We start from the raw sequence: 25,876 nt of genomic DNA on the forward strand, positions 1-25,876 counted from the left end.
GAATTTATCTTCAACATGTTAGGGTGGTAAAAACATTATCTAAAATGGGTACAATATGAGGCAGCAGGATAGGCACGATGTTTAGAATCATGGGGACATCAAAGTAGCAAAAACCTGTCTCTGGAGAGAGGAGCTTGAGAGAGAAGTATTGCATTTCAATATTATTCAAGTTGCTATTATGCTTATGTATTATTTTCATAAAAATAAAAAATATTTAAGAATTTGCTTCTACTCTGTTGCTTCATCAAAACATGAAATCCAAAATCATCTTTGCCTCTCTCACAGATTTAAATGTTTGCCTTATCAGAATATTACTTTTAGCTTGAAGGCTTTCAAGAAAAAAAAAAGTCAGAAAGTACGAATTTTTAAAAGTTGTCCCTGACAACATTACCAGGCATGTCTGAGAGAGGGTACAGGACTATTAGAAGCAAACTGGATTTCAGCTCTACTTCTGAGAGGCAGTTCTGACTACAAAGGGCAGGAGATTCTTTGCAGTCAGGGAGCAGGAGCTTTGATCCTCTGGAACTGTAATAAACAACTTAGAGTAAATGAATCAGGCAGCAGGGTGCCTGGAGGGGTCCAGCAGCCTCTGTGTGCTGGTGTTCTTTGTTTTTACAGAACTAATCTCATAAACGTTGCACTAGGCTTAGTGCTGTGCATTTTTAAGCTCAGTTATCATATTTTTCCACGTGTTTTCTTCATAAAAGTAGGCACTTTTATGCTCCTGTTAAAATGGGATCTCCTCTTCTAATTGCCTGGTGAAGGCACTTTTGCCTAAGGAACTCATTAAGCATGGATATGTATGTATATACTCTATATCCATCCATCTCTTTGGGTGTCTATCTACTTACCTACCTATCATCTGTGCATCTATCCTTATTTATAGAAGAATAAGGACATGGTTTACAAATTACTTCCTTACCTTATTTTAGCCTTCCAAAAATCTTACAAGGTAAGTAGGCCATGGGGAAAAAAAAAAAAGAAAGCAAGGAGTTTGCTGAGACACTTGAAGCTTGGGGCTACCATTTGTCATTGCACAACCAATAAATGGTGCAGGGAATTCAACCCACATCTCTTTCCTCCTCTCTTCCCTCCCTTTGCTGATTCTATGCCAGCCACATTAATCTTTAACTGTTTCCAGAGGGTATTAGGTAGCCCTCCCTCTGGTCTTTGCAGTGATCCTCCTCATCATCTGGAATGCTTTCCGCTCAGATATTTGATTCACTCACCTCCCTCTAGCCTGTTCAAATTCCAATTAGGGAAATTTATCCTGTCCACTGCCTATAATCTCGATGTTCTCTATTCTCCACAGATTTGTAACTGGCTAATCTACCAGATAACTTACATGCCTGTATTTTACTCCCCTCCAGCTAGAATGAAACCTCCACAAACAATATCAGGAATTATTCCTTTATTTTATTTTATTTGTATTTTCATTTTTTTTTTTATTTGACAGAGAGAGATCACAAGTAGGCAGAGAGGCAGGCAGAGAGAGAGAGAGGAGGAAGCAGGCTCCCAGCCGAGCAGAGAGCCAATGCGGAACTCGATCCCAGGACCCTGAGATCATGACCTGAGCCGAAGGCAGCGGCTTAACCCACTGAGCCACCCAGGCGTCCCTGGAATTTTTCCTTTATTAAGTTTCATTGAGATTCAGAAAAGTTTAGGGTCAGCAAGAATTCAGCATGATTGTAACACGCGATTTTATGCCTTATAGTGATTTAGACCTGAGCTGAGCTGATTATTGAAGAGGATCTTTTCTACTGTATTTAAGCAGCAGTGATAAATTCTAAGTAAATGAAATTTAAAACAATTACAGAGCAGATACTGCTTTTACTCACTTTGTTCCTCTAATTGCAAATCTGTCCTCTCTGGGTGAAGAGGGAACATATAAGAAAGACTAGCCTAAGTCTAAATTAACTAAGAGGCACAAAAGAAAGCATTTCAACATGTTTAGAAACTAAAATCATAGAGTGGTGTCCTCTGAAACATCTGAGGTTAGCCCGCCACAAATGAGGTCAGAGGAGGGGGAGAGGGGAGCGAAACACAGAGGGGAGAGGGGAGGGATTGCCATCCCTTACAGTCAAAATGCAGATCTCAGGAGTCAGCACTAGAGCCTGGCTTCTTCCACATCCCAGCCCCTGCTACACAGAAAATTGTACAGACTTAATTCTGGCTGAACCCATCACCACTCACATAGGTTAATTCTTTCTCCACTGTTGAGACAAAAAGGCACATGAGCAAAGGCAGGTTAACAGGAACAAAGTTTTATAGCTAGAGAAGTATATGTTCAGTTTGGGAAAGGTAAGGGTCCATTGAGGCAAGTAGGCATGGGGCAAGGAACTTTTGCAGACAGCAGACGGCATCCTGCCGGTTGCAGGAGGAGGCAAAACTGGCTCAGAGCTTTGGTCAGCCAAGTTAACGCCAAGCCTTGGGGCCAGCGGGGTGGGCGGGGGGCACAGTTGATGATACATGCTGCTTTCTTCTATTCTGGAACTGTATCTGGAACTTCTCGAATCTGGTGTACTTCTTAACTGGGCTCAGGTGCCCCTCACCTTCCAAAATGTACACCCACAAAGGGTGTTTCCTTCTGACTACTGAAAACAGGTTCCGTTTCAGTTGAAGGGGCTGAGTCCCCCTACAGCACAGCAAAGTCCATTTACTGTCACATAACAATGTGCAGTAACTTGGTAGGAACTTGGTATGTCCCTTCCCAAAAGAAAGGAACTTGGTAGTTTCCTAGGAAGCCCTGGGCAGTTTATGAAGGTGACTCAGCTGTGTCCAGGGCACAGGAACAGTAGGCCAGGACCCTCAGAACACATTGCTGGTTTCTCCAAAGTCAGAGGAGGACTCTGACTAGGGGCAGGCCTACGTGTTCGGAGGGTATGTTTCTAAAAGGTCTTGGCGCTACCCCCCATTGCGCCATCAGGGCTGTGGTTGGGGGCGCTCCGTGTAGTCTGTGTGGATGGGGGACCCTTGGCGATCCAGGTCACAGAAGATGTGGTGCTGAATCCCCTAGTGCCATCTGGATCAGTGCCAGGTAGTCTGCAAGTCTTCTGAGGGCGCTTGCTGATAGAAAGGGCCGCCATCATGGCTACGATGTCATCTATAGAGTTTGCATCAGGTGGGGCCGAGTTATCCTGATGGAATGCAGGAAGGGCAGCTTGACCAGTCTGGGCAGGTGCGCCACAGGTGCTTGGCGGAAGGAGGGAACAAGTAGTGGTGGGTTGAAGCACCGAGTTGGTGTTACAAGTAGACATGGTGGTGTTACAAGCTGGAGTTACAAGAGCGGTCATGTGGTGGTGTTACAAGCAGGAGTTACAAGAGCGGTCGTGTGGCCAGGCGAGCCCCTTCTGTGTGAGCTCTTCTGTGTCGTGGGCACACCAGAGGCTGCGATAGTGGGGCAACCGTTGTCCTTTCGGTCAGGTGCGCTGCCCGTACTTTCGGCAGGTCGGCCCCTAGGGCTCGGATTTCCTGGCGAAGCATGCACTTCGCTAGATGTCGAATTCCTCTTTTGTGAGGTGGTAGCCCTTACCCCTGGCTTTCGTTGTTTCGTTGAACGGTGGACGCCTTTGCGGGTAATGCGCACACTGCAGCCTCTGACGTTGGGAGCCGTGTTGTCGTGTCCCGTAATCGGACCACCCCTGCTTTGGGCGGGTTGGCTTTTGGTGTTTGACTCCAAGCACAAGTTGGAAGTAGACGTGTTTCGCTTGCCCTTGGTCGTTGGTGTTCCACGTGGAGACGATTTCCTTGGTCTAGGTGTTCCTTGGGCACGCTGAAGGGTACTGGTCCCACCAGCACCTCCAGCAGTGGAAACTGTACTGTGGTGTCCCACTACCGCCCCTCCCACATTTTGGACTGCTTGGACCCAGGTAACCGGGTTTAAGGTGACAGTACTTGCCTGTCCTCCGGCAGCACCCAGAATGTTCTGAGAGAGGGCCGTTGTTGTCTGACCAACAGGAGGAGCGGAAGTGGTGCTGGGTGCCCCCTGCAGCCCTGCCCCAAGTTGGGATGTTCCGGGTACCTGTGAGCGAGCGGGGCCTGGCATAGGCACACCAGACCCAAAGCTCCCACCGCCCACGGGGGCTGCAGGTGCTGTTGACATGTGGGGGCCTAGAGGGGCAAGTGTGAGCAGGGAGCCGCTGAGCCTGGCACTGTGTATCCCAGCGGCAACTGCACGGCCACTAGTGCGAGCCTGGCACTGTGTATCCCAGCGGCAACTGCACGGCCACTAGTGGTTGATATGGCACCGGGGAGAAGACCTGCCTTGGAACCTAAGGCCTTCGTTTTTTGACAGTGGTGCCAAATGCAGAGGCCTGCTTGCTTCCTGCCATCTCTGGATGGTGGGACTAGAGAGGCAGTTGGGCCTGTGGCTTGTGTTGGGCCTACTGGCTTTCCCAGCGGGTAGGAACGGCCAGGCTAGTGCCGTTTTGGGTTCCCAGATCCGGGCCGAGGGAGGATTCGTGGGGCATAGTGGATAGGAATTGCTATGCGTGTCATGGCTGCCTTGCCAGGTAAGCTGGTGGTGTGGCTGCTACTGGGTGGTGTGTTGTGGAATGCTAAGTGGTTTGCCTGGGACTTTGGCAGTGAACGAAAGACCATGGCCTGTGAGGGAGGTGAGGTATCCATGGGCTCAGGCGTAGAGCTGTAGTTTGCAGAGGTGCTGCCTACTGGAACGGTGGTGGTTCCAGAATTCGCCAGAAAGCCAGTGGGAATGCCAGCACTGGGAAGAACCGCTGTCTGCTGTTGCCCAGCACGTGTACCCTGTGTGGGCTGAGGGGCGATGTTGGGGCAGGTGGCCATCAATTTCAATGGGATGGTAGAGGCCAGAGTGCTTCCAGGGCGCTTCAGCGTCCTGTTGCAACGGCCCTGGGATAATGAAGGAGAGCTCACCCCGGGGCCCCGGGGAGATCTGAACGTGATAGCTTGAGGAGCAGGAGTCGTGTCCATGTCAGTGACATCAGCGTTGGAAGTATGGCCAGATGTCCAGTTGGCTGATGCCTTTGTGGCTGATGCCGCCACAAAAATACCAGGACTCTTTGGGGAAGGGACTGGAAGAGGGGTGGGTGGGAAAAGAGGGGGGGGATCGACACACATAGGAGTTGGGGATTCTCCTTTGCAGGAGGGCAGCTGTGATGAGACGGTTGAGGGATCGACACACATAGGAGTTGGGGATTCTCCTTTGCAGGAGGGCAGCTGTGATGGGACGGTTGAGGTGTTACAAGGAGGAGCCGGGGGGTCGGAAGTAGGTGTTGTACCGATGAGTGGTTGAAGAGGGTGTTCCTTCTGAAGTGGAATTTCCCCAGGGGGAGGAGAGCCAGTAGGAACAGCCAGAGTGGGAGAGTTTGGAGCTCCAGAGGCTGTTCCCTGATCAGTAGTCTCTGTTGGGGAGGGTGGAGGGATAGATGGGATTGGGGGCCTGGCAGATTGGTCAGCCAAGTCGGTGGTAGGACCAGGGACCTGTGATGTGTGAATGGCCGGGGGCAGGGAGTCTGTAGTCTTTGAGGCAAGTAGGGGGGAGGAAGGGGCAGGTTGAGTGGCCCCGTCGTCTGCCAGGATCTCTGCTCCGCCCTCCAAGGTCTTCTTCCCCTGCCCCTCGGTATTGTCCAGAATGCCCAGCTTTCTGCCCAAAGCTATGCAAGGAAGCTTGGGAGGTGGGGGCAACTCTCCTCTGCCCCACTGGAATGGCATTGCTGATGGCAGAGGCACAGAAAGTGGCATGGGTATTTTCCTTTTGGAGGGCCTACTGGTGGCAGATACTGGTGGCAAGGGGTGCTCGGATGGCTTGCCTCGAGGCTTATGCGCCTCTGTGACCTTCCTCAAGAGGTCTGGTGTGCTCTGGCTAGGCCGATGGTTTTCAGCCACCACTTTCTGTGTTGATGTCTCCTGCAGCAAGGGGCAGCCTGGGGTTGGGTGGGAGAGCACTGCTACCTCTGGAGCAGGCTTCCGAAGAGGAGCAACGTCACCAGCTGGGCCCTCTGAAGTGACAGCAGGTCTTTCTGCTGGGGGCGAGGGGGAGCTCACCCGAGGTGTCTGAGTGTTTGCCCCCAAGCTGTCTCCTGAGGGACTGGGAGATGGGTCCCCAGGTGCAGGGCTGCCTTGGTGGGAACTGAGCAGTCCACCGGTCTCCAGGGGCCTGGATGTCCACAGTATATCCCCACTGCTGTGGGGGGCCCTGTTCCCATCATCCGGCCCTCTGGTGTCTCCCAAATCATCCTTCCCTTCTCTGGGCACTTCTTGGACCTTCTCCCCCACCGCCTTTGGGCAGGACGCGGGGAGGTAACTGGATGGTTTCGGCTTCACAGCCTCGACTGTCTGCTGGGGTTGGGAAGGCAGGACAGTGAATTTCTGCCGGGGTGGAGGGATCCTCACGGTTCTCGAGGGTCTGAACATGATGGAGGTACAAGCAGACCGTACAGGTGTTTTCGGAGGGTCCCTCCAGTTCACCGAGGGGAGGAGGCCCACAGGGGAACACACGGCCTGAGGGAGCGGATACCGTCTCCTTGGCTCCACATGAAAGCTAGCTGGTAAAGGCCTAAGATCCCGGTGGAATGGCCTGTGCCCAGGGCAGTGGGAAGGTGTGGGAGCAGCCGGAGCAGCCGGAGCAGCCGGGTGGTGCCGGACAGGATGGGAGGCTGAGCAGGCAGGAGAGACCAGCGGGCGACATCGGCCTGGCAGGGGACGGCGGCGGGGCGGGGGACGAAACTTACTAAGCAGATTGCCCATGTAGCGCTTGCAGTGTGCCAAACGATCGCGAGACAAGAGTATGAAACTCGGAGAGCGCCTCCGGAGGTCCTAACTCTTCTCGAGGTCTAGCAGGCACTGAGCAACCCAGCCCGGTGCTTGTGATATATGCCTGGAGCACGTCACAGAGAAGGGAGGAGCAGGCCCAATGTTGGCAAGTGCCTATGCCAGAGGGCAAAGGATGAGGCCTCAGAGCCCCGCCCACCAGCCTCCAGGGCCTGGAAGGCCCCGCCCACCAGCCTCCAGGGCCTGGGACTTCCTTCTGAAGTGGCTGAGTTGTTTGGACCCAATATGGCCGCCTCCGGGCAGCCATATTGTGGGGAGCTCTGTGGGACTGCTGCGGTCCTCTGCCCCCGCCCCCGCCCCCGCCGTGAGTTGCCAGCCCTCCCCTGAGCCCGCCAAGCAAGCGAGCACGGGAGCCCCCTAGCGCTGCGAGGGGTGGCCTGCTGCTCGAGGCTACCTCCCTGCTTCCCTGTGAGGCCTGGAGCCAGGCCACCAGAGTCACCTGGCAAGCCGCAGAGGTGGTTTCTGAGCCAGACTCCTAACCCTGACCTGACTAGATGCTGTCTGTATTCCGTGGCCTCCCTTTCCGGCAGGTAAGCTCGCTCTTTCTTTTTGGGAATTTGGCAGGGGTCACACAGACGGTAGTGCCTTATTCGGCATTCGAACCCAGCCCAGCCCGAGTGATGCCAGAGCTCTTACTCCGGAGGGTGTGTGAGCGTTTTTTAAATTTTTACTTTTATTTTTTGTAGCTCTTAGGGTACTGAGAACGGTGCTGCTGTACTCACAGTGAGCACAGCCACTGCCCAATATGAAGTCTTCTTTTGTTCAAGGACCACACTGGATTCTGATCTCAGAAGACGGGAGTCACGGACCATCAGTTGCCAGCCTTGTACCATCCCACAGTCGTAATTCAGCCTTGCAGACCCGGTTTGCTCTTTGGTCTACTTTGAAGGATCCAGATAGGTAAGATGGCACTTGAAGATGCTATGTAAATATATAAAGATTATAGTCTAGATAAATTGTTATCCACCTGAAAGGAATGCACCGGTGGATGATTCCATATAGATGAGAAGCTGGTTCATATCTAGAAAGCAAATCCATCATTTATTCAACTTAATAGTGGAGCAGTGTAATGGACTAAAGTCAGATCAATACAGTTTGCTCATTGTGAGTATGCCAGCCAGGTTCCCTCGACATCGTTGGCACATACATGTAATTCTAGACGTTCTTATGCACAAGAGGGGAGACCTACTCTTGGGAGTGTGGCAAGGGGAACGTGTATTCCTGTCTAGGAGCTGGAAGCTTCCGCATGCTGAGAAAGATTTCAAAACAATCTTACCTTACGCATGGCTCTACCTAGTTTGAGTCTCTTTTCTTTGGCTTACTTCATTTTCTTTTTCAGATTTTATTTATTTACATGTCAGAGAGAGAGAGAGAGAGAGAAGAGGGAGCGAGCGAGCACGCACAAGCAGGGGGAGCAGCAGGCAGGGGGAGAAGCAGCCTTGCACTGAGCAGAGAGCCCATGGCGGGGCTCCATCCCAGGACCTGGGGATTATGACGTGAGCTGAAGGTAGACGCCTAACTGGCTGAGCCACCCAGGCAGCCCTTCAACTTACTTCACTGAAGTGTTTCTCTCTCATGGGGCTGATGTTGCACATTACGAATATGACATGCAAAAGTTTCAGAACCAAGAATCATACTGATCAGTTAAAAACAATGTGTATACATTTTAAAGTTTTGTATATATTTTTAATTCTTGTATTTGAAATAGCTGTGGACATGATTCATATGCTACAGAATTAGTTTTAGAGCTCTGTTGGTGGAGCAAATGTGGACATCCGTCCTTACGAAACTTTGAGGTTGGTGGGACACAGGAGGTCGCACTCAGACGCACATTCTGCTTGCAGAAAAGGACAAATATTATAAGGCCTTTCTAAACTCTCTAGAAGGAGAAATGATTTACAGCTATGACATTTAGCCATAATTCCTTGATATCATTTGAGGAGAGTTCAGTAGGGAACAATTTCTTGATTTCCTTTTTTTTTTTTTTTTTTTTTTGATTTTTTTGAACAGAAATAGCAAGTTTGTAGAAATTTTGGGCAAAGATTTCTTGGAGGAACTCTGAAAAAGGTGGTCACATCTGACATATCAAAAAAACAATCAATTACAGTCATATGATTTCTATCTCTTTTTTTTCCCAAAGGAGGAAGAATTAAACATGATGAGTGTTAGGACTTCAGGACAGTAAAAGGAAATTTGGACAAGGATATCCCAGAAAAATCACCTCTTTATTTTTCTTGTCAAATGGGAATAGGGACAGGGTGCTTTTTTCAAAATACAGACCATTCCCTTACTTGTCTTCGTAAGATGAAATAATTTAGTTGGGAAGTCGTTGTTCTTAGATAATATATGGCTTGGCAGATGCAGACAGGTTGAGATAGACTTTGTCAAGGTAAAATTTTTTTAAAGTGATTGATTTAGTCATGAATGAAAATATTTTAACAATAACAGTTATTTATAAATTTGCCAGAAAGACTACTCCTTGTTTGACCATTTATAAAGCAGTTATCTTCAGTTATGGCAAATGAAGCCATGGGTGGGCAACCTTGGATGGAATTGGTAGTAATGACAGTGAACTCTAGCTAATAACCTGTGGCTGGCCACTCGTTCCCTTTCCCTTATTTCGCTCACCAACAATCTCTTGTAATTCATACAGAGTAATACGGAGGGCCGACTGAGTGATCCTTGGAGCTCATTACATGAACTTTTATTCTGGACTTTTGTCTCCCTGTTTTCAGCCCCTCTTCTCTCTCTTTACTCTAACCGAGGCTCAGCAGAAGTAAACTGGCTTTGTGCAGCCCCTTCTCAGGGTAGTCTTGACTTGATCATTCTGTCCACCACGCCTACATTTCACTTTTTGCCTTCTAGAAAGGTTTCAGAATCTTTCTGTGGTTGATGACTTCCACAGTCTCTTGGCTTTGGTGTTAAGTTTGGTGTTTCTATCCTTTGATTAAGTATGGTTTCTTTTTTTTGTTTGTTTTTTAAAGATTTTATTTATTTATTTATTTATTTATTTGAGAGACAGAGACCACAAGTAGGCAGAGAGAGAGAGAGAGAGAGAGAGAGAGAAGAGAAAGCAGGCTGCCCACTGAGCAGAGTGCCCACTGCTGGGCTGGATGCCAGGACCATGGGATCATGAGCTGAGCCGAAGGCTGAGGCTCCAACCCACTGAGCCATCCAGGCACCCCAAAATATGGTTTCATTTTTCTTTTTTAAAGATTGTATTTATTTATTTGACAGATAGAGATCACACGTAGGCTGTGAGGCAGGCAGAGAGAGAGAGGAGGAAGCAGGCTCCCTGCTGAGCAGACAGCCCGATGTGGGGCTCGATCCTAGGACCTTGGGATCATGACCGGAGCCGAAGGCAGAGACTTTACCCCACTGAGCCACCCAGCGGAAGTGGGTGATTTAAACAGAGGCTCCAAAGTAGGTAGAACTAAACCACAAGTCTCCTTTTGTTTTGTTTTGTTTTGTTTTCCTGAAGCTCCTTTAGCCAAAACATGGGCTTCTGAATATCGATCTGTGAAGCGTATTATCAGTATGTTTAAGGAAGGCTGTTCTTAAGGGAATTCCAATTAATGGCAGGGAGTTTTGAAATTCTTCCAAGGTCATCTGATCTTGTGAGATTTACAATTCTATTTTCACGTCAAGCAAGTCTGGTCAGTGCCAGGTAATCATCGAAAGTTCCAGTTGCTTCTCTGAACAGAAGTATTGAACCTCTTGAGGTTTTCTTTTTGCTCTCTTAGATCTATGCCAGAGAAGACTTTTTTAGAGAGTAGGTTCAGCCTTCTTTGGTTCATGTAAGAAAGACATTCAGTGAGTCAGTGTGGGGGTTAGCCCCATCTTCTCAGAGTGGTAGTGAGCTCCTGATAGAAGATAATTGTTATTAGACAAATTTCCTGAAAATAGAAAAGTTTTCTCCGATTTCTAATACCAAATACGTATTTTTACATTTTCCTATAATGTATAGGAAATGTATACATATATTTACTGTACCTACTGGGTATGATATATGGGTATAATGGAATGCTATTCAGCCTAAAAAAGTCATGATGTTCTGATACACGCTACAACATGGATGAACCTTGAAAACATTATGCTAAGTGAAGTCAGTCAGTCACAAAAGGGCAAATATTATATGATTCTACCTAGCTGAGGTATTTAGAATAGGCAAATTCATGGAAGCAGGAAGTCAAATGGTGGTTTCTAGGACTTGCGCTGAGTGGGTATTGGGATGTTGTTCTTATGGGAATAGAGTTTCACTTTGGGATGATAACAAAAGTTCTGGCGATGGATGGTGGTGATGGTTATACGACATCGTGAATACATTTTAATGCCACTGAAGTGTATATTTAAAATTTTCTGTTACGTGTATTTTGCCACCGTAAAAGACTAAATGTGTGATTGAAGCACAGTTTTTATGTACAACACAGAAAGCGTGATTCGTGAAAGAAAAGAAAATTGATGATGTGGACCTTATTAAATTTTAAAATGTCCATTCTGTGAAAGACAGTGTTCAAAGAATGGAAAGACAAGCACCTGGCTAGGAGAATATGTTTTCAAAACACATATCTAAAGAAAGATATGCATGCGGAATATTCAGAGAAGTAGTAAACTAACAACAAAAACAACGACCACAACAACTTCATAATAAGAAACTAAACTCCCCAAATCAGTTAAAATGAAAAGGCAATAGGAGTCGACATCTTAGTGGATAGTATATAAAAAGGACAAATACGCGTCTATAAATTGCTCAACAGGGGCGCCTGGGTGGCTCGGTAGGTTAAGCTGCTGTCTTCAGCTCAGGTCATGATCTCGGGGTCCTGGGATCGAGTCCCACATCCGGCTGTGTGCTCAGCAGGGAGCCTGCTTCTCTCTCTGTCTCTCTCTCTCTCTGCCTACTTGAGATCTCTGTCAAATAAATAAAATCTTTAAAAAAGAATTGCTCAACACTGGGGAATTATTGGAAAAGGATATGCACTGTGCATTAGAGAAAAACAAAACACCCGTGGGATACCCCACCCATTTAATAAAATGGCTTAAATACCAAAAACTGACAGTACTACTTGCTGGTAAGGATGTGAGACAACAGAGAATCCTATTCATTGCTGATGGGATTTCAAAGAGCACAACCTCTTGAGAAGACCTCTTGCCAGAAAAAAAAAAAAAAATTAAAAATAAAAACAGTAAGAATCTTACCGTAATAAACAAAAATAAAACAATAAGTATTTTACCAAAATAAGAAAAATTTAAATGTGCGATTGAAACGAAAGCAAAAAACATCAAGAAAAGAAGGCCTGGAAGGATGCTAGAGACCAAGACATTGAACCATTTCTTAATAACTGAACAGCTGCCAGCACTAAGATATCAGAACCAACAAATTGTGAACAAAAACTGAAAGCCAGATCCTCAGATCATTTAATCCTTGAGAAAAGACCATGGAACTAGAAGGCTGAGAGAACGCAGAGCCATCACCAATTAACTCCAATAGACTTGATCACTGAACTAGCATTCTTGTCTTTGTAACTTGTAAGAAACTCTTTGTACGTTGTTTTAGGGAGAACATTTTAGGCAGAAGATGTTAAGATTACCATTGTTTGTCCTTTCCTAATGACTTCTCATCGCCAAATCTGAATTCATCGTCAGACACACTGGGTTCTGCCTCTGAATATCTTCTCATTTGTTTCCTGGTGTTAATATCAGGTCCTTAGTCTTTCTGGTAGGAGTTACTAATTCTGTTTTCTTCCCCCTTAAATGGGTCCTCAGCGTTTCTCTGAAGGTAGTCTTGCAAAATGGGCGTATGGTCTGTCAGTTGAGTCATTAATCAGGGGCTTTCTGTTTACAGAGAGTCATGATGCCCAGTTTATGTAATCCCTATTCCTGCTACTCCCCACTTGACTTTCCTGGGTTATGTGAGTAGTTTCCCATATTGGATTGTCCTTTTCCTTCCACCAAGCAGTCCTTTCTCCCTGTTGTGCACCTGGAAAAAGCCACTGCATTTTTCAAAACTCAATTTGCATATTATTTTTATTGTGCCGTCCTTTTAGTGTTGGGACCACTCTCTCCTTTTGGCTACCATGGCACTTTGGCCTTCCTGGTTGTTGCGTTGGCTACAGTCGTGTGGGCTACACTGTATTTTAATTGTGCTTTTTACACGTCTCTGTCTTCTCCTAGGCAACGTTCCTTGAGACCAGGGACTGACATTTTTGATCTGTCGATGTTGCCTTAGCATGTTACTTGGTGTCTGGTGGCTAGCCATAAAACCCAGATTTCAGAAAATGAAAAGGAGTTACGTACATACTGCTTATTAGCACTTGACAGATAAACCAGAAAAGGAATGTGAATGCTGCTGCTTGAAAGTTCACCTCTGGTAAATGGTGGTGGTACTGGACTCCACTTTGAATGTTTTTTCCCACTATTTTATACATTCCTACCTTGTGCCTTCTGTTTATTTCTACACGTGTCTTTATGACTAACCCAGGAAGAGCAGATGAAGGTGGAGCTAGGCCATGGGCCGTATTTGTAGAATAGGATACAAATGATAGGGATTCTTGGTAAGAAAGTCCTGAAGCAATACAGGTCTATATTCGCCCTCTGAGCCATGTAGAGGGATCTGCTCGCAAAGAATTTTATCAGCAGCTAATTTGGATTTTTGTTTGTTTGTTTTTAAAGATTATTTATTTATTTTACAGAGAGAAACCACGAGTAGACGGAGAGCCAGGCAGAGAGAGAGAGAGAGAGAGGAAAGCAGGCTCCCTGCTGAACAGAGAGCCCCATGGGGGACTCGATTCCAGGACCCTGAGATCATGACCTAAGCCAAAGTCAGTGGCTTAACCCACTGAGCCACCCAGGCGCCCTAATCAGGATGTTTTTGCCCAAGGCTCTTGATTGGCTATTTATTGTAGGAAGAGTAAATCAGGGTTAAAGTCGTTTGATATGTTTTGCATTGTAAATGTGTGTTTTGTTTTGTTTTTAAATGCTGGGGTGCGAGTAGGGAGTACCAAATGTTCCTTCGCCACTCCTGATCCTTTAGTCATGTCAAGAGAGCGCTCCTTAGCTCATTTCAGCTCTGCTTCTTTATTTACTCTGCCCCTAAGGTGAGCAAATGGTGTCCATAGAAAGTTTAGGAAGAATTAACCGGTCATGCTCGCCTTGACTAATTCTGTTCTCTTCCTCGAGAATGCGAGTGGGTATCTTCTGTTTCTCACATCCCGAGTATTACTAGTTGGTAATCTGCCCAATTCTGGGGCCATTTAGCTTTCATTCAAACTGGGCTTCTCAAACCTGGCTTATCAATAAAAGTAAAAACATATTTCAGTCTCTATCTTTCCTTTTTTACTTCCTACCCTACTCCAGACCTAGATGTAGTAAGGTTTTTGTACTTTATTAGGATATTTGAAAGATGTTAACATTTAGTGCATTACATGGGAACACTGAGAAATAAAAAGGAGCCAAAGTCTGCCAAGTAAAATGTCTATGTGGGGACTGTCTTGGTACTGCCAGAGAAGATGGCTTTGTGCTGTGGTCTTTCTTAGGTGGTAGGACATTGTGACCTTTGAAACAGTTTGAACACATGGAGGTTAGGCCAGACAGTGTTGTGCAGTAAACCACGAAGCCCTGGGAAAGGTTTAATGGCAGCTGTGTTAGTTCCCTGTGGCTGTCATGAAAATGGGCACAGACGTGGTGGCTTGAACAACAGAAGGTTCCTCTCTCATGGTTCTGGAGGCCAAAAGTCTGAAATCAAGGTGTCAGTAGAGCTGTATAGATGTTCGAGGGCAGAATCCACTCTGTGCCTCTTTCAGCTTCTAAGGGTTGCTCTCTTCCTCGGCTTATGAGCCCATCACTCAGTCTCTGACTTTGTCTATACATCACCTTCTCCTCTATGTGCCCACATCTTCCCTTTTTTCTGCCTCAAATCTCCCCCTGTCCTCCATGTGTGAGGATTCTTGGGATTTATTTTATTGAGGGATCCCGCCACCTCCAAACTCTAACTTAATTATATCGACAAAGACCTTTTTCCAAATGTACTGAAAATCATAGATTATAAGGGCAAGGATATGGACCTGGGGGGCCGTGTTTCAGGGGCTATTATTCAACCTGCTCAAGCTGACAAAAGATACTTTGATTTTGGCTGATGACTGCGTGGAGAGTGGTGGTTTCTGTAGTCACTTACACAAAGGTCTGGCTCAAAGCAAGGGGACCTCGGGGAGTGGCAGGTGGCTGAGCATCTGACTAGAGGAGAATCAGGAAGGAACAAAGGAGATGTTTACATGCACTGGACTTCAGGGTGCCCGGAAGTGTACAGGTCAGGGAAGTCTCGGGCAGTTGCCCACCTTAGCTTACTTCGCAGGATGGCTTTCCAGAGTAGGCTTGTTTGAGACAAAGACTCGATTGTTAGGAGAAGTTTTATAGGTCTTGCCAGTATTGACATATATGGCTTGCCAGAGGCTCAAGTGACTCCATTTACCGTGTGGACCCGTTGAGTCGGGATTTGTCAAAGAGGTATGACAAAGAAATGTTCTCTAAGAGGTGGCCTTCTACAGTCTAAGAGTTCATAGCAGGAGGCAGTGAAAATGGCCAGAGCCAGGCCACAGAGCAAGCACGGGCTTCTACTCCCTTTGTTCCTCTAGGTTCAGACTGTCCTCTCTGGGTGAAGAGGGAACATATTGGTTGACGGGACTAAGTCTAAATTAAGTAAGAAGGCACATAAGAAAGCATTTCAACATGTTTAGAAACTAAAATCGTCGAGTGGCTTCCTTTGACACATCGGGGGTTATCCCGCCGCTAATGAGGTCAGAGTGGGGGGAGAGGAGAGCGAAACACAGAGGGAAGAGGGGAGGGCAGTCACCTCATCCCTCCCGCCTCTGAACCGTATGTCCTCCTGGATTGTCACCCCTTCCAGTCAAAATGCAGATCTCAGGAGTCAGCACTAGCAGCCTGGCTACTTCCACATCCCAGCCCCTGCTACACAGAAAATTGTACAGACTTAATTCTGGCTGAACCCATCACCACTCACATAGGTTAATTCTTTCTCCACTGTTGAGACAAAAAGGCACATGAGCAAAGGCAGGTTAACAGGAACAAAGTTTTATAGCTAGAGAAGTATATATGTTTTATAGCTAGAGAAGTATATGTTCAGTTTGGGAAAGGTAAGGGTCCATTGAGTCAGGTAGGCATGGGGCAAGGAACTTTTGCAGACAGCAGACAGCATCCTGCCGGTTGCAGGAGGAGGCAAAACTGGCTCAGAGCTTTGGTCAGCCAAGTTAACGCCAACCGGGGGGGGGGCAGCGGGGTGCGCTGGGGGGCACCGTTGAGGATACATGCTGCTTTCTTCTATTCTGGAACTGTATCTGGAACTTCTCGAATCTGGTGTACTTCTTAACTGGGCTCAGGTGCCCCTCACCTTGCAAAATGTACACCCGCAAAGGGTGTTTCCTTCTGACTACTGAAAACAGGTTCAGTTTCAGTTGAAGGGGCTGAGTCCCCGTACAGCACAGCAAAGTCCATTTACTGTCACATAACAATGTGCAGGAACTTGGTAGGAACTTGGTATGTCCCTTCCCAAAAGAAAGGACCTTGGTAGTTTCCTAGGAAGCCCTGGGCAGTTTATGACGGTGACTCAGCTATGTCCAGGGCACAGGAACAGTAGGCCAGGACCCTCGGAACACATTGCTGGTTTCTCCAAAGTCAGAGGAGGACTCTGACTAGGGGCAGGCCTACGTGTTCGGAGGGTATGTTTCTAAAAGGTCTTGGCGCTACCCCCCATTGCACCATCAGTGCTGTGGTTGGGGGCGCTCCGTGTGGTCTGTGTGGATGGGGGACCCTTGGCGTTCCTGGTCACAGAAGATGTGGTGCTGATTCCCCTAGCACCACCTGTGTCAGTGCCAGGTAGTCTGCAAGTCTTCTGAGGGCGCTTGCTGATAGAAAGGGCCGCCATCATGGCTACGATGTGGTCTATAGAGTTTGCATCAGGTGGGGCCGAGTTATCCTGATGGAATGCAGGAAGGGCAGCTTGACCAGTCTGGGCAGGTGCGCCACAGGTGCTTGGCGGAAGGAGGGAACAGGTAGTGGTGGGTTGAAGCACCGAGTGGTGGTGTTACAAGCTGGAGTTACAAGAGCGGTCGTGTGGCCAGGCGAGCCCCTTCTGTGTGAGCACTTCTGTGTCGTGGGCACACCAGAGGCTGCGATAGTGGGGCAACCGTTGTCCTTTCGGTCAGGTGCGCTGCCCGTACTTTCGGCAGGTCGGCCCCTAGGGCTCGGATTTCCTGGCGAAGCATGCACTTCGCTCGATGTCGAATTCCTCTTTTGTGAGGTGGTAGTCCTTACCCCTGGCTTTCGTTGTTTCGTTGAACGGTGGACGCCTTTGCGGGTAATGCGCACACTGCAGCCTCTGACGTTGGGAGCCGTGTTGTCGTGTCCCGTAATCGGACCACCCCTGCTTTGGGCGGGTTGGCTTTTGGTGTTTGACTCCAAGCACAAGTTGGAAGTAGACGTGTTTCGCTTGCCCTTGGTCGTTGGTGTTCCACGTGGAGACGATTTCCTTGGTCTAGGTGTTCCTTGGGCACGCTGAAGGGTACTGGGCCCACCAGCACCTCCAGCAGTGGAAACTGTACTGTGGTGTCCCACTACCGCCCCTCCCACATTTTGGACTGCTTGGACCCAGGTAACCGGGTTTAAGGTGACAGTACTTGCCTGTCCTCCGGCAGCACCCAGAATGTTCTGAGAGAGGGCCGTTGTTGTCTGACCAACAGGAGGAGCGGAAGTGGTGCTGGGTGCCCCCTGCAGCCCTGCCCCAAGTTGGGATGTTCCGGGTACCTGTGAGCGAGCGGGGCCTGGCATAGGCACACCAGACCCAAAGCTCCCACCGCCCACGGGGGCTGCAGGTGCTGTTGACATGTGGGGGCCTAGAGGGGCAAGTGTGAGCAGGGAGCCGCTGAGCCTGGCACTGTGTATCCCAGCGGCAACTGCACGGCCACTAGTGCGAGCCTGGCACTGTGTATCCCAGCGGCAACTGCACGGCCACTAGTGGTTGATATGGCACCGGGGAGAAGACCTGCCTTGGAACCTAAGGCCTTCGTTTTTTGACAGTGGTGCCAAATGCAGAGGCCTGCTTGCTTCCTGCCATCTCTGGATGGTGGGACTAGAGAGGCAGTTGGGCCTGTGGCTTGTGTTGGGCCTACTGGCTTTCCCAGCGGGTAGGAACGGCCAGGCTAGTGCCGTTTTGGGTTCCCAGATCCGGGCCGAGGGAGGATTCGTGGGGCATAGTGGATAGGAATTGCTATGCGTGTCATGGCTGCCTTGCCAGGTAAGCTGGTGGTGTGGCTGCTACTGGGTGGTGTGTTGTGGAATGCTAAGTGGTTTGCCTGGGACTTTGGCAGTGAACGAAAGACCATGGCCTGTGAGGGAGGTGAGGTATCCATGGGCTCAGGCGTAGAGCTGTAGTTTGCAGAGGTGCTGCCTACTGGAACGTTGGTGGTTCCAGAATTCGCCAGAAAGCCAGTGGGAATGCCAGCACTGGGAAGAACCGCTGTCTGCTGTTGCCCAGCACGTGTCCCCTGTGTGGGCTGAGGGGCGATGTTGGGGCAGGTGGCCATCAATTTCAATGGGATGGTAGAGGCCAGAGTGCTTCCAGGGCGCTTCAGCGTCCTGTTGCAACGGCCCTGGGATAATGAAGGAGAGCTCACCCCGGGGCCCCGGGGAGATCTGAACGTGATAGCTTGAGGAGCAGGAGTCGTGTCCATGTCAGTGACATCAGCGTTGGAAGTATGGCCAGATGTCCAGTTGGCTGATGCCTTTGTGGCTGATGCCGCCACAAAAATACCAGGACTCTTTGGGGAAGGGACTGGAAGAGGGGTGGGTGGGAAAAGAGGGGGGGGATCGACACACATAGGAGTTGGGGATTCTCCTTTGCAGGAGGGCAGCTGTGATGAGATGGTTGAGGGATCGACACACATAGGAGTTGGGGATTCTCCTTTGCAGGAGGGCAGCTGTGATGAGACGGTTGAGGGATCGACACACATAGGAGTTGGGGATTCTCCTTTGCAGGAGGGCAGCTGTGATGAGACGGTTGAGGTGTTACAAGGAGGAGCCGGGGGGTCGGAAGTAGGTGCTGTACCGATGAGTGGTTGAAGAGGGTGTTCCTTCTGAAGTGGAATTTCTCCAGGGGGAGGAGAGCCAGTAGGAACAGCCAGAGTGGGAGAGTTTGGAGCTCCAGAGGCTGTTCCCTGATCAGTAGTCTCTGTTGGGGAGGGTGGAGGGACAGATGGGATTGGGGGCCTGGCAGATTGGTCAGCCAAGTCGGTGGTAGGACCAGGGACCTGTGATGTGTGAATGGCCGGGGGCAGGGAGTCTGTAGTCTTTGAGGCAAGTAGGGGGGAGGAAGGGGCAGGTTGAGTGGCCCCGTCGTCTGCCAGGATCTCTGCTCCGCCCTCCAAGGTCTTCTTCCCCTGCCCCTCGGTATTGTCCAGAATGCCCAGCTTTCTGCCCAAAGCTATGCAAGGAAGCTTGGGAGGTGGGGGCAACTCTCCTCTGCCCCACTGGAATGGCATTGCTGATGGCAGAGGCACAGAAAGTGGCATGGGTATTTTCCTTTTGGAGGGCCTACTGGTGGCAGATACTGGTGGCAAGGGGTGCTCGGATGGCTTGCCTCGAGGCTTATGCGCCTCTGTGACCTTCCTCAAGAGGTCTGGTGTGCTCTGGCTAGGCCGATGGTTTTCAGCCACCACTTTCTGTGTTGATGTCTCCTGCAGCAAGGGGCAGCCTGGGGTTGGGTGGGAGAGCACTGCTACCTCTGGAGCAGGCTTCCGAAGAGGAGCAACGTCACCAGCTGGGCCCTCTGAAGTGACAGCAGGTCTTTCTGCTGGGGGCGAGGGGGAGCTCACCCGAGGTGTCTGAGTGTTTGCCCCCAAGCTGTCTCCTGAGGGACTGGGAGATGGGTCCCCAGGTGCAGGGCTGCCTTGGTGGAAACTGAGCAGTCCACCGGTCTCCAGGGGCCTGGATGTCCACAGTATATCCCCACTGCTGTGGGGGGCCCTGTTCCCATCATCCGGCCCTCTGGTGTCTCCCAAATCATCCTTCCCTTCTCTGGGCACTTCTTGGACCTTCTCCCCCACCGCCTTTGGGCAGGACGCCGGGAGGTAACTGGATGGTTTCGGCTTCACAGCCTCGACTGTCTGCTGGGGTTGGGAAGGCAGGACAGTGAATTTCTGCCGGGGTGGAGGGATCCTCACGGTTCTCGAGGGTCTGAACATGATGGAGGTACAAGCGGACCGTACAGGTGTTTTCGGAGGGTCCCTCCAGTTCACCGAGGGGAGGAGGCCCACAGGGGAACACACGGCCTGAGGGAGCGGATACCGTCTCCTTGGCTCCACATGAAAGCTAGCTGGTAAAGGCCTAAGATCCCGGTGGAATGGCCTGTGCCCAGGGCAGTGGGAAGGTGTGGGAGCAGCCGGAGCAGCCGGAGCAGCTGGGTGGTGCCGGACAGGATGGGAGGCTGAGCAGGCAGGAGAGACCAGCGGGCGACATCGGCCTGGCAGGGGACGGCGGCGGGGCGGGGGACGAAACTTACTAAGCAGATTGCCCATGTAGCGCTTGCAGTGTGCCAAACGATCGCGAGACAAGAGTATGAAACTCGGAGAGCGCCTCCGGAGGTCCTAACTCTTCTCGAGGTCTAGCAGGCACTGAGCAACCCAGCCCGGTGCTTGTGATATATGCCTGGAGCACGTCACAGAGAAGGGAGGAGCAGGCCCAATGTTGGCAAGTGCGTATGCCAGAGGGCAAAGGATGAGGCCTCAGAGCCCCGCCCACCAGCCTCCAGGGCCTGGAAGGCCCCGCCCACCAGCCTCCAGGGCCTGGGACTTCCTTCTGACGTGGCTGAGTTGTTTGGACCCAATATGGCCGCCTCCGGGCAGCCATATTGTGGGGAGCTCTGTGGGACTGCTGCGGTCCTCTGCCCCCGCCCCCGCCCCCGCCGTGAGTTGCCAGCCCTCCCCTGAGCCCGCCAAGCAAGCGAGCACGGGAGCCCCCTAGCGCTGCGAGGGGTGGCCTGCTGCTCGAGGCTACCTCCCTGCTTCCCTGTGAGGCCTGGAGCCAGGCCACCAGAGTCACCTGGCAAGCCGCAGAGGTGGTTTCTGAGCCAGACTCCTAACCCTGACCTGACTAGATGCTGTCTGTATTCCGTGGCCTCCCTTTCCGGCAGGTAAGCTCGCTCTTTCTTTTTGGGAATTTGGCAGGGGTCACACAGACGGTAGTGCCTTATTCGGCATTCGAACCCAGCCCAGCCCGAGTGATGCCAGAGCTCTTACTCCGGAGGGTGTGTGAGCGTTTTTTAAATTTTTACTTTTATTTTTTGTAGCTCTTAGGGTACTGAGAACGGTGCTGCTGTACTCACAGTGAGCACAGCCACTGCCCAATATGAAGTCTTCTTTTGTTCAAGGACCACACTGGATTCTGATCTCAGAAGACGGGAGTCACGGACCATCAGTTGCCAGCCTTGTACCATCCCACAGTCGTAATTCAGCCTTGCAGACCCGGTTTGCTCTTTGGTCTACTTTGAAGGATCCAGATAGGTAAGATGGCACTTGAAGATGCTATGTAAATATATAAAGATTATAGTCTAGATAAATTGTTATCCACCTGAAAGGAATGCACCGGTGGATGATTCCATATAGATGAGAAGCTGGTTCATGTCTAGAAAGCAAATCCATCATTTATTCAACTTAATAGTGGAGCAGTGTAATGGACTAAAGTCAGATCAATACAGTTTGCTCATTGTGAGTATGCCAGCCAGGTTCCCTCGACATCGTTGGCACATACATGTAATTCTAGACGTTCTTATGCACAAGAGGGGAGACCTACTCTTGGGAGTGTGGCAAGGGGAACGTGTATTCCTGTCTAGGAGCTGGAAGCTTCCGCATGCTGAGAAAGATTTCAAAACAATCTTACCTTACGCATGGCTCTACCTAGTTTGAGTCTCTTTTCTTTGGCTTACTTCATTTTCTTTTTCAGATTTTATTTATTTACATGTCAGAGAGAGAGAGAGAGAGAAGAGCGAGCGAGCGAGCACGCACAAGCAGGGGGAGCAGCAGGCAGGGGGAGAAGCAGCCTTGCACTGAGCAGAGAGCCCATGGCGGGGCTCCATCCCAGGACCTGGGGATTATGACGTGAGCTGAAGGTAGACGCCTAACTGGCTGAGCCACCCAGGCAGCCCTTCAACTTACTTCACTGAAGTGTTTCTCTCTCATGGGGCTGATGTTGCACATTACGAATATGACATGCAAAAGTTTCAGAACCAAAAATCATACTGATCAGTTAAAAACAATGTGTATACATTTTAAAGTTTTGTATATATTTTTAATTCTTGTATTTGAAATAGCTGTGGACATGATTCATATGCTACAGAATTAGTTTTAGAGCTCTGTTGGTGGAGCAAATGTGGACATCCGTCCTTACGAAACTTTGAGGTTGGTGGGACACAGGAGGTCGCATTCAGACGCACATTCTGCTTGCAGAAAAGGACAAATATTATAAGGCCTTTCTAAACTCTCTAGAAGGAGAAATGATTTACAGCTATGACATTTAGCCATAATTCCTTGATATCATTTGAGGAGAGTTCAGTAGGGAACAATTTCTTGATTTCCTTTTTTTTTTTTTTTTTTTTTGATTTTTTTGAACAGAAATAGCAAGTTTGTAGAAATTTTGGGCAAAGATTTCTTGGAGGAACTCTGAAAAAGGTGGTCACATCTGACATATCTGAAAACAATCAATTACAGTCATATGATTTCTATCTCTTTTTTTTCCCAAAGGAGGAAGAATTAAACATGATGAGTGTTAGGACTTCAGGACAGTAAAAGGAAATTTGGACAAGGATATCCCAGAAAAATCACCTCTTTATTTTTCTTGTCAAATGGGAATAGGGACAGGGTGCTTTTTTCAAAATACAGACCATTCTCTTACTTGTCTTCGTAAGATGAAATAATTTAGTTGGGAAGTCGTTGTTCTTAGATAATATATGGCTTGGCAGATGCAGACAGGTTGAGATAGACTTTGTCAAGGTAAAATTTTTTTAAAGTGATTGATTTAGTCATGAATGAAAATATTTTAACAATAACAGTTATTTATAAATTTGCCAGAAAGACTACTCCTTGTTTGACCATTTATAAAGCAGTTATCTTCAGTTATGGCAAATGAAGCCATGGGTGGGCAACCTTGGATGGAATTGGTAGTAATGACAGTGAACTCTAGCTAATAACCTGTGGCTGGCCACTCGTTCCCTTTCCCTTATTTCGCTCACCAACAATCTCTTGTAATTCATACAGAGTAATACGGAGGGCCGACTGAGTGATCCTTGGAGCTCATTACATGAACTTTTATTCTGGACTTTTGTCTCCCTGTTTTCAGCCCCTCTTCTCTCTCTTTACTCTAACCGAGGCTCAGCAGAAGTAAACTGGCTTTGTGCAGCCCCTTCTCAGGGTAGTCTTGACTTGATCATTCTGTCCACCACGCCTACATTTCACTTTTTGCCTTCTAGAAAGGTTTCAGAATCTTTCTGTGGTTGATGACTTCCACAGTCTCTTGGCTTTGGTGTTAAGTTTGGTGTTTCTATCCTTTGATTAAGTATGGTTTCTTTTTTTTGTTTGTTTTTTAAAGATTTTATTTATTTATTTATTTATTTATTTGAGAGACAGAGACCACAAGTAGGCAGAGAGAGAGAGAGAGAGAGAGAGAGAGAAGAGAAAGCAGGCTGCCCACTGAGCAGAGTGCCCACTGCTGGGCTGGATGCCAGGACCATGGGATCATGAGCTGAGCTGAAGGCTGAGGCTCCAACCCACTGAGCCATCCAGGCACCCCAAAATATGGTTTCATTTTTCTTTTTTAAAGATTGTATTTATTTATTTGACAGATAGAGATCACACGTAGGCTGTGAGGCAGGCAGAGAGAGAGAGGAGGAAGCAGGCTCCCTGCTGAGCAGACAGCCCGATGTGGGGCTTGATCCTAGGACCTTGGGATCATGACCGGAGCCGAAGGCAGAGACTTTACCCCACTGAGCCACCCAGCGGAAGTGGGTGATTTAAACAGAGGCTCCAAAGTAGGTAGAACTAAACCACAAGTCTCCTTTTGTTTTGTTTTGTTTTGTTTTCCTGAAGCTCCTTTAGCCAAAACATGGGCTTCTGAATATCGATCTGTGAAGCGTATTATCAGTATGTTTAAGGAAGGCTGTTCTTAAGGGAATTCCAATTAATGGCAGGGAGTTTTGAAATTCTTCCAAGGTCATCTGATCTTGTGAGATTTACAATTCTATTTTCACGTCAAGCAAGTCTGGTCAGTGCCAGGTAATCATCGAAAGTTCCAGTTGCTTCTCTGAACAGAAGTATTGAACCTCTTGAGGTTTTCTTTTTGCTCTCTTAGATCTATGCCAGAGAAGACTTTTTTAGAGAGTAGGTTCAGCCTTCTTTGGTTCATGTAAGAAAGACATTCAGTGAGTCAGTGTGGGGGTTAGCCCCATCTTCTCAGAGTGGTAGTGAGCTCCTGATAGAAGATAATTGTTATTAGACAAATTTCCTGAAAATAGAAAAGTTTTCTCCGATTTCTAATACCAAATACGTATTTTTACATTTTCCTATAATGTATAGGAAATGTATACATATATTTACTGTACCTACTGGGTATGATATATGGGTATAATGGAATGCTATTCAGCCTAAAAAAGTCATGATGTTCTGATACACGCTACAACATGGATGAACCTTGAAAACATTATGCTAAGTGAAGTCAGTCAGTCACAAAAGGGCAAATATTATATGATTCTACCTAGCTGAGGTATTTAGAATAGGCAAATTCATGGAAGCAGGAAGTCAAATGGTGGTTTCTAGGACTTGCGCTGAGTGGGTATTGGGATGTTGTTCTTATGGGAATAGAGTTTCACTTTGGGATGATAACAAAAGTTCTGGCGATGGATGGTGGTGATGGTTATACGACATCGTGAATACATTTTAATGCCACTGAAGTGTATATTTAAAATTTTCTGTTACGTGTATTTTGCCACCGTAAAAGACTAAATGTGTGATTGAAGCACAGTTTTTATGTACAACACAGAAAGCGTGATTCGTGAAAGAAAAGAAAATTGATGATGTGGACCTTATTAAATTTTAAAATGTCCATTCTGTGAAAGACAGTGTTCAAAGAATGGAAAGACAAGCACCTGGCTAGGAGAATATGTTTTCAAAACACATATCTAAAGAAAGATATGCATGCGGAATATTCAGAGAAGTAGTAAACTAACAACAAAAACAACGACCACAACAACTTCATAATAAGAAACTAAACTCCCCAAATCAGTTAAAATGAAAAGGCAATAGGAGTCGACATCTTAGTGGATAGTATATAAAAAGGACAAATACGCGTCTATAAATTGCTCAACAGGGGCGCCTGGGTGGCTCGGTAGGTTAAGCTGCTGTCTTCAGCTCAGGTCATGATCTCGGGGTCCTGGGATCGAGTCCCACATCCGGCTGTGTGCTCAGCAGGGAGCCTGCTTCTCTCTCTGTCTCTCTCTCTCTCTGCCTACTTGAGATCTCTGTCAAATAAATAAAATCTTTAAAAAAGAATTGCTCAACACTGGGGAATTATTGGAAAAGGATATGCACTGTGCATTAGAGAAAAACAAAACACCCGTGGGATACCCCACCCATTTAATAAAATGGCTTAAATACCAAAAACTGACAGTACTACTTGCTGGTAAGGATGTGAGACAACAGAGAATCCTATTCATTGCTGATGGGATTTCAAAGAGCACAACCTCTTGAGAAGACCTCTTGCCAGAAAAAAAAAAAAAAATTAAAAATAAAAACAGTAAGAATCTTACCGTAATAAACAAAAATAAAACAATAAGTATTTTACCAAAATAAGAAAAATTTAAATGTGCGATTGAAACGAAAGCAAAAAACATCAAGAAAAGAAGGCCTGGAAGGATGCTAGAGACCAAGACATTGAACCATTTCTTAATAACTGAACAACTGCCAGCACTAAGATATCAGAACCAACAAATTGTGAACAAAAACTGAAAGCCAGATCCTCA

The 25,876-nt window shown here is 48.1% G+C and overlaps 1 protein-coding gene and 1 long non-coding RNA gene across 14 annotated transcripts in view; both read left to right on the top strand.

The window, feature by feature from the left end:
* The first annotated feature begins 6,955 nt into the window (after window positions 1-6,955).
* LOC309845974 lies at window positions 6,956-8,186 on the top strand. The gene is made up of 3 exons (XR_014301655.1): window positions 6,956-7,337; window positions 7,575-7,707; window positions 8,147-8,186. It is a non-coding gene; the product is annotated as an uncharacterized lncRNA (long non-coding RNA).
* A 12-nt stretch (window positions 8,187-8,198) lies between these two features.
* Window positions 8,199-25,876, top strand: part of LOC309845973 (uncharacterized protein) — a 231,324-nt gene continuing 213,646 nt past the window's right edge. For 11 of the 13 annotated variants that reach the window (XR_014301638.1, XR_014301639.1, XR_014301640.1 and 8 more), the window contains exons 1-3: window positions 20,295-21,001; window positions 21,239-21,371; window positions 21,811-21,965. The gene's annotated coding sequence lies outside the window, so the exon portion shown is untranslated. Of the gene's footprint in view, window positions 8,304-20,294; window positions 21,002-21,238; window positions 21,372-21,810; window positions 21,966-22,607; window positions 22,707-25,876 lie in introns of those variants that run through there. The other 2 variants (XR_014301648.1, XR_014301637.1) reach the window with 2 other exon arrangements.

This window comes from Mustela nivalis (genome assembly GCF_964662115.1).
Source record: "Mustela nivalis genome assembly, chromosome: 13".
Lineage (NCBI taxonomy): Eukaryota > Metazoa > Chordata > Mammalia > Carnivora > Mustelidae > Mustela > Mustela nivalis.